Below are 18,557 nucleotides of genomic sequence, written 5' to 3' on the forward strand. Positions count from 1 at the left end.
CTCTGGAAATGTGTTCAGAAATGTGTGGGCTGCAGGAGCTTTATTAGGGTCAAAACTGGTGAAAGAGATGGGAGAAGGAAGGACTGGATACAGGGAGAAATTTAATTGCCATGCAGGATTGACAAAGCCTCGGCCAACCCTGCTGGGATCTCTGGGTTTATGTGGATGGACAGAGTTGCCTCATTTTGGCTGAAATTGTCAGGTCCTTATATCTTCATTTCTCTCAGTCACAAAAGTGGGCTTCCCTGGGAAAAAATGACCTGGGAAGAGATTGGTCTCCACAGCTAAGTCAGACCCTCTGAATGGGCTCACTGCTAAATATTGCCTGCTGACCACACTCCCCTCAACTTGGGAACCTCTATGAAAAGGAATCTAGATCATGCCTTTCTAAGTCTACCTTGGAAATGAGCAGTGAAATAAAGAAAGAGGGAGAAAGAAAGCAGTGGTTTTGAACATGGAAAGACAGAAGGGGCTTTGGAAAGGGGCATGAGAAGTGGGAAAAATAGCTATCACACTAGAATGCCTTCACCTTCGGAGAGATAGATGGTGAAACAAAATTCTAGGGTATTCATTCTGTGCTTTATTCAATTGTTTCCTATCAGCATTTTTAAAAAGAGAATCATTACATGTGGAATAATTGTGTCTCCCCAAATTCATATGTTAGTACCCTAAACCAAACCCCATCAAATGTGATAGTATTAGAAGCAGGACCTTTGTGAGATAATTAGGAGTAGATGGGGTCATGACGTCAGAGCCATCGTGAATACAATTAGTGCCCTTGTAAGAGTCATGGAGGAGCTTGCTTTTCGCTTCTACTCCCTGCTGTGTAAGGATAGGATAAGAAATCGGGAGTCTACAACCCATAAGAGGGCTTTCAGCTGACCATACTGGCACGCTGATCGTGGACTTTCAGCCTCAAGGACAGATATTTAAGAAATAAATAGCTGTTGTTTCTAAGCCACCCACTCTCTTGTAGTTTTGCAGTAGCAGCCTGAGCTAACTAAGACAAGAGTTAAGTAAACATTTCAATTCCTTTTCAGTTCTTGTTCTGTCTGCCATACTAGGACTAGGCTGAATTCAGGTTTTCTGTGAGTAACAAGGGGATTAAAACTCCCTTGTCTAAAACCTTCTGTGACTTTCCATGATCTTGAAGATAAAAACTTCCCAAAATGACAAATAAGATTTTGCCTTTGGTTGAGGTCAGTCTCTTCCCTTCCCCCTTGCTCTTTACAGGAGGGTACATTCAAGCCACATCATAAGTATCTAGTTGGTTTGTACACATCCGTCCAACTTTTCACACATACCTTTTCCTCTGTTTAAATCACTTCTCTTCACTAAGCTTCCTCTTCCCTCAAATTTCAATTCAAATACCACTTGCTCAGAAAGTCTTCCCTAATGCCAACACCGCAATTGTACTCTCCCTCGCAACTATATTTTTCTCTCAAACTATACATAATACTCTAAATTATTAATTTATCTTAATTTCTATATTCCCTAAGAGGCTGAAAATTTGATGAAAACAGGGAAGCATCTGTTTTGTTCATCACTGCATCTCAGTGCTTCAGGTGGTAAAGGAAGGTTTTAATGGTAGAGTTATTAGTGATAAACAACTGATCATGGGAGAGAATTCTAAAATGGGCAGCTGCAATACTGAAAAGAGAATTCAATTATTGGTAGTATCTTTAGAGTTGGAATAAGAGTAATCATTATTATAACAATGATAATAATAGTAAACACATCAATTATACAGCATGCCATGCACAGATCTAGGTGTTCTAGATACATTATTTTGTTTCTTAAATAATATGATAAGATGGGAATCATTATATCTATATTTTTCCATTGCAGGAACTAAAGAGCAGGAAGGATAAATAAATTCTCTAGTGTTACACACTTTGCAAGTATTAGAGCCAAGGATATGAGCTCAGGCAGTATGGTTCCCAAAGCAACACTCTCAATATTCAATTCTGTTGCTTTAATATTTGAGTCTGGCATTGATAATAACAATAGAAGTGGGCCTTTATTAGGATTTTTTAATTTAAAAAGTAGATATTATGTAGTTCTATGATTTTCTTGGTGAAAAGTAAACTCCCTCCTCCATCTCCTTTTCTGTCAGATGAATGGGCACCTACTGGGTACTCTGATCAGTTGTTAGCTGCGTCTGCCTAAAGTCTGTTAGCTATTTAGCTGAGGGAATCTACAGAAAGTATGAATGATTTAACAATGTCTTTAATAATAAAACAAAGTCATGAACTAAAGAAAAAATGGACTTGGGTGAAACTACCACTTACTTTGGAGCAAAAGACTTGAACCTATTTCTACATTTGTAAAAGGAGACATTCATCATATCTTACTTAAAATGATACTATAAAGGACAAAAAACATAGTATTTTCTGTAGAATAAATAAATGACAGAGAAAAAAAGGTCCATTGTATTTTTTCCACCCTCGTCCCCAATTTTTCCATGCTACCTATTGTACCAACTTATAACTTCTTTATAAACCAATCGTAGCTAGTTTAGTTTATGTATATTTAGTCAGATAATAAAATTTGAACAAACTTTATCTAATGGATTATCACTGTGACTTATGTCCAAGGTGATAATAACTATGCATTGCATTTTATAATACTTTTATGCCCAAGGCAGATGTAATTAAGGCTGTCATAACCCTGCTTGTACATTCACATGTGATTAGATGTTAATGTGTGTAACTTTGAATTACACCAGCTCCTAATGGGGTTTTAAAATATTTTAGTATTTTTGTTCCATGAGCCTTTTATTGTTTTCTCAGCTCTAATCTGGTCTATGGGCAACCATTTTTCCCATCAGTACCCATAGCATACACTGCTAATCATCAAAGTTTTCTTTCCAACTGAGCCTTGACAGATTCTCCAAATCCTTAAATGGCCAAACAACTGATTAGAGTTAGCCTGGGAAACATTTGTCATTCCGGGAAAGAGAAATCAGAAAAGTGATGTTAGTAAAAGCTAAAGAAAAAGGGAGAGTTAGTAAAGTTTTATGAAAGAGAACTTGAATTATAAAGGCAATGCAGGTAAGAAAAATGATTCATATTAATAATATGATTCAGTCTGTAACCCCATATTACATTTTTGCTTTAAATTATACCATCCTCTTTTCTGTTTCTGTATTTATGTCTCCAATGAGGGAGTAAAATAGGTTTTATATTAACTTAGTATTAAATTATTATTCATGTGTTTTTACTTTAGCCAAGTCAATTTCATTTTTTTATTTCCACTACATGTAAGGAAGCTCATTACAAAAGATGGGGGGGAAAGGACATGCCTGGCTTGCTCCCACTAAATTCTAAGGCCCTTTTAAGCAGCCAGTTCACACTTGCAAGATTATTCGAAAGTGGGAAATAATGGATAGAAGGAAGGAGGAAGTAGATAAAATAAGGAACATTGGAAGGGGTGGATACTTGAGATTTTAATTATGTTCTTCTTAGTATTTTAAGGGTCTCACGTCTTTCTGAAAAGTTGTTGAAGTCTATTGGCCTTCACTCCAGTCACTGCCATCAGTAATTTTTAAGTTGTTTTTTTTTTATTGCATTTTAGGTTTTGGGGTACATGTGATGAACATGCAAGATTGTTGCATAGGTACACACATGGCAGTGTGCTTTGCTGCCTTCCGTCCCCTCACCTGTATCTGTCATTTCTCCCCATGCTATCTCTTCAAGAAATTTTTAAGTTTTATATACAATCTCACTGACCACTGGGGGCACCCATGGATAACACCATAATCACTTCTGTATTAGCTAAATGTGGCTTTCTAGAAGACAAAATTAGATTACTCACCAACATTAAAACAAGGATATGATTTTTCCCATGACTACAGTACCTTATACAACATGTCAGATTCTAAGTAAGCTAGAGGATTCCTCAAATTTCCATTCATCATTTTAGAGGACTGTTTCCCACATTTCAGCTATTCGCCTACCACTTTCACGGTTTTACTTATATCTGTATAAAATAAAAACATTTAATTCATCTAATATTTAAAAAAACCATTTTCTAGCAAATAACTTGTATACATTTTCTATTTCTATGGTAAATGTAAAATTAATATAACTCTTATATAGATGTCATTTCTATCGTGATGTATCCTATAAATTTTAATGTATTACCTTCACTTTAGAGATGTGGAAAGTGAGACCTGAATATTAAAATAACTTGGGTAAGTTTTCACTGATGATTCATGGAAGAAGTAAGATTCAAGTACAGGTATGACTGGTTTTAAAGCCTCTGCTCTGAGTTACTGAGTTTGTTATTTGTTAGGTTTTTGTTAGGCTATAAAACATTAAATATAAAGAATGCAGACAGACTTCACTGATAAATTGGCTCACTAATAAATTGGAGATATATATATATTTGATTTCCTCTGTAAGAAAGTTAGGAGACGGTCTCATAAGCATATTAAAAAATGGCTAAGCTTAAGTCATTTATTTTGAATCTTTCTTATAGGAGTGATGGGTCTTTTTTTTTTTTTTAATTTGCTTGATTGATGATTTATTAGAAACAACCTTTCCCCCATTAGAATACATTCTGGTGAAAATGTCAGTTAAAGTGCTCTGCTATGCCTTGGAAAAATAATTGACATGTCACTGATAGCTGGCCAATCAAATGCTATCTCTCTGAAATGTGAAAAGGAGCATGTTAGTGAAAAAAAATTAAAAATGCTTGGACCTAATTCATTCCATTGCACACTCCCTAAAAGATGTCTGTAACCTCTTGTACCTCCACCCAATGCTTTTCTGGCCCTAGCTAAACCTGGATGTCCTTTCCATTCTAGGAGCTCTAAGATACCCCATCAATAAAGTACTTATCTGCTTCAGTTGGCTAGTCCATTTCTAATAGTTCAAATAAGAATTTTAAAAGATGCCATTCTTGTTTCTAAATTTCCCTCCAGAAGGATCAAACTAATTTACATTTCCATCAATTGTATACGAATGTGTTAAGGTAGTATTTTAAAGGAAATAGAGAAAAATATCCAAATGACAAATGCGAACTGGCAATTTTTTCATTGGAATTTGCTTGATCAGAAACATTTTCTCTTCTTTCATTAAAGCAAACTGATTCTTGGTTCGCAGTTAATATCAAAGTAAATAATGACACCTCTACCTCAAAGTTAGAAAATTCATTTCTCATGGAGTTATAATTCCCTTAGCAAACACAAATATCTTGATTATGTTCTGTGAAAATTTTCTTTATAGCAGTATGCTCAGATCTCTACTGGAGTCACTTTGAAACTTGTCCAATCTTGCCAGCAAGTAATCATCTAGTAGATGTTTCTGTGAATAAACATCCAATTTACTGCAATGATTTTCAGATTAATTCTGCCTGTCTCTCAGTATCTGTCTTTATTCAACTGCATATTGTAGCAATGAATATATGACTGTAAAAATAACTATGTATATATTATTTTAAATGGTAATTAGAAAGCAAATCACCTGTAAAGCTGATGGAAAGATTGTTAGGTTCTATTGAGCTTGAAAATTCTCATTTATGTTTAGTGTTAAATTTAAATACAAAAAAACAAAAGGGTTAGTTAAAGTAAAATACAAGCATTGAGCTATGAAGATGATGTGGTTACTAACACTGAAACTGGTGACAAATTTTAAGAGTAAAGTATTTCCTTCCTTGGGAATGAAGACAGAGAAGGAAACCTGTAATTAAAGCATTTGTGTTGAGGGTGGAGGAGTCTCTAGCAGCAATGAGCCTCAAAAAATAAACAAGTTGACTGATTCAGCTCAAAGCAGAACAGATGCCGTTCAATAATGGGAATGTTTTTAAAATTATGAGAAGTAGATAAGTTCCCATGATTGTTGGTAGAAATTAGTACATCAGTTTGAAATGTTGACAATATTCAGACAGAGGAGTGTAATTCCATTTCAGCGGACAAATTTGAGTTTCAGAATCAATTATCCTCTGTGATCATTCCATTAGAAATATCACACTGGAGATAGCCAGAATGGAACAGAAAATGTATAGTGAATGATTGTATGCAAATTTCTAAAGGGAAAAGACACTCAAAAAACATTTCTTCCCCTTTCATATCTCTCTCCATACATGAATCAACTCCAACAAAAACCAGAAAATATTTATTGAACATTCATTAAGTCCAAGACACTGTACAAGAAACTGGAGATAATGGTTGTAAATAAGCAGGTCAAACTGGCTTTCCCATCTAGGAGAGAGAGAGAGACATGTAATGTATTTGTGTGTGTGTACATGTATGTGTGTATAATATTATTTCAGGAACCACAAAGCCTGTTAAAGCATGATAGAAGGTACATGAGACCAATTTAAAAAGCATGGACAGGAATAAGCTTTCTAAAGGTAACATTTGAATACACTCCTGAATGAATTCCAGAAAGTAGTGAAGGTTTCCTTGCCAAGGAAACAACAAATAAAAATGCTCAGGTGTGGGAATAAGCTTGACATGTTTGAAGATGAACATGGAGGTCTTTATTTCTGAAGTTAAGGAGGAGAAGGGAAAAATAGTACATGATGCTGAAAGGGAATTATGTATGAGCAGAATATGTAGGGTCTTGTAGATCATGATACTTAGTTTGAACAATATTTATTTAATGAATGGAGTTTGATGGTGAACCATTTGAGTCCTTTGATCATAGAGTCATAGCTGTTTCCTTGTTTTCTACCTTTTTCCCATTAGATAGAAGAGTCTGCAAGGGTTTAGTGACATCCGTCTTATTCACCGCTTATATTCCTAGTATCTAGCATCATGTGTATGTAAAGCATTAAGCATACACTAAGCATCTGTAGACTGTAACTAGATATAAATCTGGTTCCAAAATATTAGTGAAACTTCATGTTTTAGCTACACTTGGCAAAACAAAGAGAAAATACTATGGTAATTAGAACTTAGAATCCAATACATATATTTTTAGCTAAATAGATGATTGAGACAGTATTCTCCTTACCCACTTGGGCATATGTCATTTTTTTTTCCTATTTCATAAGGGAAATCAAGCAAGACATAAATACTATTACTTCAGACAATGCCTTTGCAGACTAAACTTTAAACACAGTGCTCATGTTAATTAGAATAGACCAGCCAGGAATATTAGAGGCTTAAGATACTCTGTAGGTTTACATCACCAACATGCATCAAATTGAATATTTGTCATATTTCTCTTTCTGATAACTGAACCATTTCAGCTTTTAAGATTTTTATTTAAGATAGCACACTAAATAGAGAGTAAAAAGGTTTTGGTTCTTCTTGCAGATTTTAGGCAAATATGAATCTAGATTTTCCCAGGCAATAGAGGGGATTTTTATTAATAAAAACAAAATTATTGTCAAATAGTGAATACTTTTTACATTGCTGTGTGCTAAAGGTTGGAGAAATTTTATTATCATTCTGAAATATTACTTCTGCCTGGAAATTTCCTGACTCTTTCCCTAATTTTCATCCTAATAAAGTCATATATATTCTTTAAAACCCAGACCCAGATTAAATATCTTTTGATATGACCACACTGGGCAAAATTAATTACCAATTTTTTTATGTCCTAACTACCCTTAATTCATAAACTTGTCATATTTTTCTGAATTCATCAGTTCACAAGTCAATCACCTCCATTTTGTTGAGGGCTTCCTTAGAAAATGGATTTAAATTCATCTTCTCTATCTCCTCAAAGTTTAGCAAAGTCTGACATGTGATGAACTCTTGTAAAAAGCTAAGTGAATCAATATGCATGGATATAATATTATTTATTTGTCTAGATAGGGGCTCAGAGTTAAGAACCCAATTATAAAAATTAGAGGATTCCACTTTGTTATAATTACTTATGATATTCAATAGTTTTTAAGTATATTGTAATATGCCTAATACAATATAGGGTAAGGATATCCAAAGTGGAAATGCATGAACTATGAGGGTACCAGAATGATCCTAAAGTCTTCTATTCGCATGTAAATACTTATAAGTTCTTTCTCCTTACTATACCACTCATCTATTTACTTCTTTCTATTCCCATACCACTAGAGTCCGCTTCCCTACTGTTTATCATCTGAACTCACTTTCATTTTCTAACAATGGTTCTTCCTGCCTCCAACTGTGCTGACTCCTTTAGATCATTCCCACTGCTGCTTAGTGTAATCCATCATATTCTGACTCTGTTCTTCCCTCCAAGGACCCCCAGTATAGTATGATTTGCTGTGTCTCAAAACTCATCTTGAATAGTACTTCCCACAATCCTCACTTGTCATGGGAGGGATCCAGTGGGCAGTAATTTAATCACGGGGACAGTCACCCTCATGCTGTTCTCGTGGTAGTGAATGAATTCTCATGAGATCTAATGATTTTATAAGGGGCTTTTCCCCCTTTTGCTCGGCACTTCTTGCTGCCACCATGTGAAGAAAGGCATGTTTGATTCCCTTTTCACTATGATTGTAAGTTTCCTGAGGCCTCCCCAGCCAAGCTGAACTGTGAGTCTATTAAACCTCTTTCCTTTATAAATTACCCAGTCTCACGTATGTCTTTATTAGCAGCATGAAAATGGACTAATACAGTAAATTGGTACCAGAAGTGGGTGCTGGTTTAAATAAAAACTGAAAATGTGGTAGTAACATTGGAACTGGGTAACAGGCAGAGTTTGGAACAGTTTGGAGAGCTCAGAAGAAGACAGGAAAATGTGGGAAAGTTTGGAACTTCCTGGAGACTTGTTGAATTGCTTTGACCAAAATGCTGATAATGATATGGACAATGAAGTCCAGGCTGAGATGGTCTCAGAGACAAGAAACTTGTTGGGAATTGGAATAAAGGTGATTCTTGCTATGATTTAGCAAATGGACTAGAAGCATATTGTCCCTGCCCTAGAGATCTGTGGAACTTTGTATTTGAGAGATGATTTAGGGTATCTAGTAGAAGAAATTTCTAAGCAGCAAATCATTTAAGGAGGAAGCAGAGCATAAAAGTTAGGAAAATTTTCAGCCTGATGGATGTGAAAGAAAAGAAAAATCCTATTTTGGGGGGAGAAATTCAAGCATGCTGCAGAAACTTGCATAAGTAATGAGGAGATGAATACTAATCATAAAGACAGTGTGGAAAATATCTCTAGGGCATGTCAAAAAACCTTCAAGGTAGCCACTCCTATTAAAGGTTCAGAGGCCAAGGAAGGAAAAATAGTTTTGGGGGCCAGGCACAGGGCCCCCCTGCTCATGCATCCTTGGGACAGGATGCCTTGTGTCCCAGCTGACTCAGCTGCAGCCATGACTAAAAGGGGCTAACATACAGCTCAGGCCATTGCTTCAGTGAATACAAACCCCAAGGAGGCTTACATGTGGTATTGGGTCTGCGGTACACAGAACTCAAGAATTGAGGTTTGGGAATATCCACCTAGATTTCCAAGAATGTACAGAAATGCTTGGATTTCCAAACAGAAGACTGCTGCAGGGGTGGAGCCCTCATGGAGAACCTCTGCTAGGGCAGTGCAGAAGAGAAATGTGGGGTCAGAGCCCCCATACAGAGTTCCCATTGTGGCACTGTGTAGTGGAGCTGTGAGAGGAGTCCCACTATCCTCTAGACCCCAGAATGGTAGATCCACTGATAGCTTGTACCCTACATCTGGAAAAGCCACAGACAATCAACACTAGCCCATGAAAGTAGCCAGGATGGGAGCTGTACCCTGCAAAGCCACGGGGATGAAGATACTCAAGGCCATTGCAGCCCTTCTTTTGCATTAGCATGACCTGGACGTGAGACATGGAGTCAAAAAAGATCATTTTGGAACTTTAAGGTATAATAGCAGACCTATTGGATTTCAGACTTGCATGGAGCCTTTAGCCCCTTTGTTTTGGCCAATTTCTCCCATTTGGAAGGGCTGTGTTTATCCAATGCCCGTAGCCCCATTGTATCTATGAAGTAGCTAACTTAGTTTTTTATTTTACAGGCTGATAGGTGGAAGGGACTTGCCTTGTCTCAGATGAAACTTTGAACTTGAACAATAGAGTTAATGCTGGAATGAGTTAAGACTTTGGAGGACTGCTGGAAGGGTACGATTATGTTTTAAAGTGTGAGGACATAAGATTTGGGAGAGGTCAGGGATGGAATAATATGGCTTGGCTGTATCACCATCCAAATATCATCTTGAATTGTAGTTCTCATAATCCCCAAATGTTGTGGGAGGGATTCAGTAGGGGTAGTTTAGTCATGGCGGTGGTTACCCTCATACTGTTCTCATGATAGTGAGTGCATTCTCATAAGATTTGATGGTTTTATAGGAGGCCTTTCCCTGTTTTGCTTTGCACTTCTCCTTGCTGTCGCCCTGTGAAATATGATGTGTTTGTTTCCCTTTCTGCCCTGATTGTAAGTTTCCTGAGGCCCAGCCACTGTGAGTCAATTAAACCTCTTCCCTTTATAAGTTATCCAGTCTTAGGTATCTCTTTATTAGCAGCGTGAAAATAGACTAATACACAATGCTTTCAGAGTAAAATCCAACCTTAAGTGTGATGACAAACAGTCTTCCGGTTTGGGCCCCAGCTAAGCAACCTCCTACAACTCATCTTTCTCAATCCTAAACATTTTCTTTTCTCCCCTTTGCCATGCATAGACACTTTATCTTTTAATCATTTTGAACATTTTGTAGTTCCTTAAATATACAATAATTTTATCTCCTTTGGGTTTTTGTGTATGTCATTCCTTTTACTGGAAAGTGTTTCAGATTCCTTACTTCCACACTGCAAAGTCAATATTACTGCCTTATCATTAAGGTCTTAATTTATATATAATTTATTCTGTTCCCCAAAATAAGCTGGTTGGTGAGTGTATTAATTTTCAACATTCTTTACTCTCCTTTCCTTGAGCCCTCCCCTCTTCAGCCGTAACACTCTTCTGATTCTTCTCTTTAAATATTATACTCAGATCTCCTTCTCTGTGATTCTTTCACACTGTTTTCCTCTTTTGAAATTCCTAGCCTGGCTTATTCTTATACTAGTCAACTCCTATGCATTCTCTAAAATCTCTAATTCATACTACCTCCAAGAAGATTTCCCAGGTTACTCTTCTCCTCTGTGATAAATTTTATACTCAGAGTACATGATATATATTATCTGTTAAACTTATTCAACATTTACCATATACTTCTCTGAAATGTCACTGATGTCATTGTCAGATATCATTATTCAATTCTGGTAATAACAGTTCTGGTGTAAAAAGAACTAGTTGCAGGTTCTTTCAGGTCAAAAATATATATGTATGACATTTATTGTTGAATGAATATGAGTGACAAATTGGAAGGGAATATTTAAATTCCCAGTAGAGAAAACAAATCATGAAAAATTAATTTTAAAAACATTCTAAGAAATTGCAAAAGAATTATGATCTTTAATAAATGTTGTTTAGAGACATCATTTTGGGCTACTTGCCATGAATTATTTTTAATATGATTTTAAATTTTATATTTATGAAATACATGTGCAGGTTTGTTACATGAGTATATGGTGTGATGCTGAGGTTTGGGGTATGATTGAACCCATCACCCAGGAAGTGAGTGTAGTACCTAACAGTTAGTTTTTTAAACCTTGATGCCCTCCTTCTTCCCTCTTTTAGTAGTCCCCAGTGTCTGTTGCTGCCATCTTTATGTCCATGAGTACCCAATGTTTATCTCTCACTTATAAATAAGGACATGTGGTATTTGATGTTCTGTCCTTCTGTTAATTTGCTTAGGAACCTCCAGCTTCATCCATGTTGCAGCAAATGATACTTTTTTTTTTTTTTTTTTTTTTTGCTGGCTGCATAGAATTTCATAGTGTATGTGTACCACATTTTCTTTATCCAATTCACCATTGACAGGCACGTAGGTTGATTCCATGTCTTTGTTATTGTAAATATTCCTGTGTGGAACACGTAAGTGCATGCGTCTTTTTGGAAGAACAATTTATTTTCTTTTGGATATATACATAGTAGTGTGATTACTGGGTCAAATGGTAGTTCTGCATTAAGTTCTTTTAGAAATCACCAAAATGCTTCTTATAATGGCTGAATTAATTTACACTTTCAACAACAGTCTGTAAGTGTTCCCTATTCTCTGTAGCCTTATCAGCAACTTTTTTTTTACTTATTAATAATAGCCATTTTGACTGGTGTGAAATAATATCTCTGTAATTTTAATTTGCATTTCTCTGATGTTAATGATGTGGAGCATTTTGTCATACGTTTGTTGGCTGCTTGTATGTCTTTTTGAGAAGTGTCTGTTCACATCCTTTGCCCATTTTTTTAGATGGGATTGTTTTTCACTTGTTGGATTGTTTAAGTTATTTATAGATTCTGGATATTAGACCTTTCTCAGATGCATAGTTTGCAAATATTTTCTTCCATTTTATAGGTGGTCTGTTTCCTCTATTAATAGTTCTTGTTGCTGTGTAGAAACTCTTTAGTTTAAACAAGTCCTACTTGTCAATTTTCTTTTTTATTGTGGTTGCTTCTGAGGACTAAGTCATAAATTATTTCCAAGACTAGTGTCTAGAATGTTTGTCTCCTAGGTTTTCTTCTAGGATTCTTATACTTAGAGTTCTTACATTTAAATATTTAATCCATTTTTTTTGTATATAGTGAAAGATATGGGTCCAGTTGCATTCTTCTGCATATGGCTAGCTATTTATCCTAGCATCATTTAGTCCTTTCTTCATTGCTTGGTTTTGTCAACTTTGTTGGCTATAGGCATGTGGCTTTATTTCTGAGTTTTCTATTCTGTTCCTTTTGTCTATGTGTCTGTTTTTGTACCAGTACCATGCTGTTTTATTTACTATAGCCTTGTAGTATAGTTTCAAGTCAAGTAATGTGACATTTCCAGCTTTTTCTTTTTGCTTAAAATTGCTTTGATTACACTTTGGGAGGGTGAGGTGGGTGGATCATGAGGTCAGCTGGTTTAGACCATCCTGGCAACATGGTGAAATCCCATCTCTATTTAAAAAAAAAAAATTAGCTGTGCGTGGTGTTGTGTGCCTGTAATCCCAGCTACTCAAGATACTGAGGCAGGAAAATTGCTTGAACCAGGGAGTCAGAGCTTGCAGTGAGCTGGGATCCCACCACTGCATTCCAGCCTGGCAAGAGATAGCGAGACTCCATCTCAGAAAAAAAAAAAAAAAAAAAAAAAAAAAAAGAAAAAAATAATTGCTTTGACAAGTCAGGCTCTTTTTGATTCTATATTAATTTTAGAATAGCTTTTTCTAATTCAGTGAAAAATGACATTGGTAGTTTGATAGTAATAGCACTGAATCTATAGATTAAATTTCCATTTGTTTGTGTCATCTATTATTTCTTTCAGCAGGGTTTTGTAGTTTTACAAATTCTACAGTTTTAGTAATAGTAGTACATAGTACTACATAGTAATTCTTTGATATTTGTACATTGATTTTGTATCCTGAAACTATCATTTATCAGTTCCAGGAGCTTTTTGGCATAGTCTTTAAGATTCTCTAGGTATGAAATCATATCATCAACAAAGAGTCATAGTTTGATTTTTAACTTTCCCTATTTGGATGGCTTTTACTTCTTTCACTTGCCTAATTGCTCAGCTAGGACTTCCTGCTATGACTTACTAACTAAAATAAAATTGACTTTTGTGGGAATCTTGTCAGGAAAAATTATCACATAAAACAAGTCAGTGCCCTGTGCTTGTCTCTGTATGTATTCCCTTAATTTGCACATCGTTTTGGTTCATTTAGACTCTTTATATCCAAAATTAAAGGAATTAGCACAATAAAACATCTGCTGATAAATTATCCGATTTGCCAGTGTTTTAACATTGAACACTGTATTGTGGTAATTGCCACTTGTTTTTTATTTTTCAGTCAGTAAAATACTGTTGTAACTTTCAGTCTTCACATTTTGGGAAGATGGTAAATAGTATACTGCTGTATTAAACAAACCAAATAGAATAATTTAAAAAGCAGTTAATTAGCATCATCTAGACTGGATAGAATATAGTGAATTCAGAATTGGAATTATATGTGTTAAAATCAATTATTTTGGGTTAACACTTAAAATATTTTAAGATCTAATAAAAGAACAAGTTAAGATTTGAGACAGAAATCACAAGTCTGTTGTATCCCTCATACTATGCCAGCCTGAGGATGTATTTCCAGTGAGTTTTAAACAAAACAAACAACACAAGCAGCAAGAAACAGAAAATGGAAAAAAAACCCAGAAAATAGAAAATAAATCAGCAGATTTTGGTTTGTTTTTTGATGTTTTGTTTTGTCTTTACTGCATTAAAAAAATAGTTGCATGCCTGAATTTTTCATATTGCTGCCAATTTTGTTGATAGTGTGCATCATAGCCTTTCAAATCCTCACAATCAGACTGGAGCCTCATCTAAGCATAGTGGCAGACATAAGTAGTTGTCTACCAAACATTTGTACTTAATTCCACACGTAATATGCACCTGGGGTTGGGCTGTGCCTGGCTATCTAGGAGGCACATTTCCCATCCTTCCCTGCTTTTAGACAGGACTACTTCTTGCCTAAGGAATGTGAGCTACTGCTATGTGTTTCACTTGAACAAACTGTTGGTTAATAAAATGAAGGATGCCCTCTCTATACTCTTGTTCATGCACCGATTGTGAGATGCAAAAGATCCTAAGTTCCTAGAGACAGTAAGCTTGTAAGATGGAATAAATCTAGGCTTCTGAATTACCAAATGGAGAAAGGCTACCGACTGGCCAGGAGCATCTGCACAGAAGTTATGTGAGCAGGAAATATACTTGTATGTATAAATTACTCAAATGTGGCAGTATATTTCTTAAAGTAAATAGAACTACCTGTGGTTATTAACAATAGTTAGAAAGTGTTAATAGTATCCCCTGATAGTGTAAAATTATTTTCCTTAGCCAATAGGAAAGTGTGATTACATAGTACAAAGAAGTCTTACTAACCTAAGTTATACAGTTAGCATTATTTTTAATCATTTTTAAAATAATCTGTCTAAGCTAAAATGCATTGGCCTTGGATATATTACCAACAGTTTATTGCCAACAAGCAGAGACTAGAACAGACTAGGGGATGAGGCATATAAGCAAATGACATTGCTTAAATTCCAAAATCCAATTGTACCTAATGATAACTACCAAATTCTTAAATTATGTTCCTTCTCCTGTCTGTTTCCCTGTAATTCTTCCTTTTCTTCTTCCTCTCATTTCCTAAGCTGGTTTGAGTAGAGCCAACTAGCTTAAATTATGCCAGGATATTTGAAGACCTATAAATCAGGCAAATGAGTTTAGCTTAGTTACAATTAGGTATGGAAAGCAAAACTAATTGCCATTCTAAAAAGAGTAATATTTAAATATACAATTAGGCCACTCAAGGACATATCTATTATATATGAAGACATCTTAGGAAACATGTCCCAGCAAAAGTTTTAGAATTAGCAGAATGGGCTTTATAAAAGTTGTTGAAGCATAGCAATGCTTCACATAAATACTTAGACTTATTAATAGTTGCATAACACTGTATGCTTGCTGTAATTAAAAGCTGAGTAAAATATAAGTGTTGAGGCTTTTGTTTCATAAAATATAAATGACTTAGAGTCAAAAGCTTCTTTCATTCTTTTCCATTTTTTTAATGACCTACATATTGTAAACCAAAAATATATTTCTCTTAGAACCTAAGCCTAATAGACAAAGTTTGACCAATTTATGTGGCATTTTACAGCTAGCTTTTAATTATGACTCAAGCAGCAGTAGTGAAAGATTGAAGACTAATGTATGCAGCCTTAGGCCATACCATGATAGGTTCTTGCAGAAAAAGTCAAACTTTGCTCAAACAAAAAATCATGAAGAATAACATTTCACACAAATTCAAACAAAAGAAGCAAAAGCAAAACACTAATACCTTGAATGTGGCTGATGCCAAGCATTCTGTCATGGTAAATCAGAGGCACAAATCTGAGTAGTAGGGGCACAGATTTTCCTAGCTAACTGAGCCTCCTCCTACTGCCTTATATGAGGTATTGATTTACTGAATTTTCAAGATGGTTTATTCAAAAGCTGTTTCAGATATAATTCTCAAAGTCAGTCCTTTATATATTAATACTATTGTGTACAAACAAATATTCACATGAGGGATTATAGACTGCTATGCTTGGAACATTTACCTTACTGGTAAATTTCACTGGAACCACCTCAGCCTCCAGGTATGACTTGAAGAACACCATATTAAAGGTTCAGTCTTCAGGGAATTTTCCTCACTTCCATCCTTCAGCCTTGACAATGACTTTTCTCTGTACTTATTCCCAAATTTTGGCATCAGTTTTAGTTTGTCTGTGTCCATATTCCTGAACTTTAGCTAGTAGAATAATATTTGTAAGTCTTGGTACCTTCATGAAGTAGCCATTGGTTACTGCATGTGCCATAGCCCAAACTGAACACCTTTCCTCATCCCTAGCTTATGGAACGTTAATCCACGCTCATATTTTTCAAGGAGGAGCATCCAAGCAATTCCAGATTACTCTTAGATACAGAAAGCAAACCAAAACTGGGTTAGGTAACAAAGAAGAATCAGTGGCTTGCATATCTTAACAATGCAAAGGAAGGTAGCATGGCTTTTTTCCAGCAAGGCCAGATTCACAATCTCAGATAGCCCTACCAAAACTTTCTGTTTTATGACTTTCCTCCATTTTGGACACACTGGTCAATCTATTTCCACATGGAACTCTCCAATACAGTCAGGCTTATATGGAATTCTCTGAGCAGTCAGCCAGCATAAAAGAGTTTTAACAATAACAAGTAATAGTTAATAGTTCTAGAAAAACACAAAGGTTGAGTTTCACTGGACTGGGTGACTTGAGACATGTTCCCATCACATTGTGGTCAGAAAGGAGAACCTGTTGACTGGCCAACGTGGCCTCACATACTCATAATCGGAGCCAGAGTATTAATTGATAATGAGAAAGAAGTAGTTCCAAAAATTAAGGTCATTGTTCTTTCATCAAAAGAAGGAAAAGTGGATGAGGAGCAGACAAGCAAATCAAAACATAACTAATCAAATGTCCTTTATGTATCCGCTGCAATAATATAAGGCACATCTAACTACTTTTGTAATCAAAGAATTATTTCTTCTCAACATGCTATACATGATCCCATCTAGAAATTGCAGCAATTGCAATGATTACAAATGGTAATAATTTGTGGAGCTCTATGTCACACACAACCTTTTCCTACTGCAGTCTCTACAAACCTGGGATGATTAATCAATACCTTAGTGCATCTGTGTCTCTAAAGGGAAAATGATGATTGTATAGACAATCCCATGAGAAGCATTTCTAGTTTAAATGCAAGTAATCACAGTGTCATTTTACCCAAATCAAATAGCCTATCCATCAATAGTGAGCTGAAGCCAAACTCTTCCTGGGAGACTAAATGCAGGAAAGGAATTGATTTTGTTGGGTTTCCCATTAACATTAATTACTACTCTTTGATGTACCTCAAATGCTTCTTGACAAGGATATGATCTACTTGTGGCAAGAAAACATTCATATCCAACTGTAATTAAGCTTGTTTTTCTCTGAGCTGTATATAGCGTGGTTACAAAAGTCCAGTCACATTATGGTAAATAATAGGCACTCAAAAATATCAGTGAACAAATAGATTACAGGATAAAATAAAAGTAAAATTTTGAAACAGTATAATCTCTGAAACATATTGAATCTTGAGAAAAATTAACTGAAACTCAATTCCATCCTCAATGAAAAAAAAAAGTAAATTAAATAGATCACATAGCTAGAAGATCAATAAATTGAATCTGGGTAGGTTTGATTCCAGAGTCCACTCTATTGTTTTAATTCATTTTTTGTTTGTTTTTATTGTAGCACAAGCAAAGGTTTTATATTTGAGGAGCATGAATTCTGCAGATAAACTACAAATTTAAAACCCAGGATTCCTCAATTCACTACCAGAGTGACATTGAGAAGCGAGTTGTTTAAATTCCCTGTTTAAATTTTAACATCTAGTAACTGGAAATATTATGACAACTGAATACACTACTTAAAAAATGATTGTAAGAGTGCCTTTTCTGCAGAAAATTCTACATATTTTTTGTTGAGTGAGTTTCAAAAACCACTGTATTTCTCAGAATAGAAAAGAGAAAAACAGCCAATATTCTAAAAAAAGTTAATTTTATCAAATATCACCACATATGTATTTTAATAGATCTTATATTAAATTAATGCAAAAGATAGGAAAATATAAAATATTTCATGATCCTCGTAGATCATGGTGATCTATAACAGCAGAAGTGTCAGCAGGGCTTAAAACACAGGGTCACATCTGGTCATGAATTGCTGCTCCCAATGATAATTTATTTCAATTACTTAAGAACTTCTTGTAAAGTTATTTACACTCTTTGCATAACATTAATCCAAATATATTTCTCCACCATATTTCTTTGATATTGATGATTACCTCATTGATTTTATCTGATTATTTGAGCCTTCTGTTATGAGGCATATCCTCACCATACCTTCTGTACTTCACTCACAGGCCAGCCTTACCCTGATACCAAAACCAGACAGAAACACA

Source organism: Saimiri boliviensis, chromosome 20 (genome assembly GCF_048565385.1).
Source record: "Saimiri boliviensis isolate mSaiBol1 chromosome 20, mSaiBol1.pri, whole genome shotgun sequence".
Lineage (NCBI taxonomy): Eukaryota > Metazoa > Chordata > Mammalia > Primates > Cebidae > Saimiri > Saimiri boliviensis.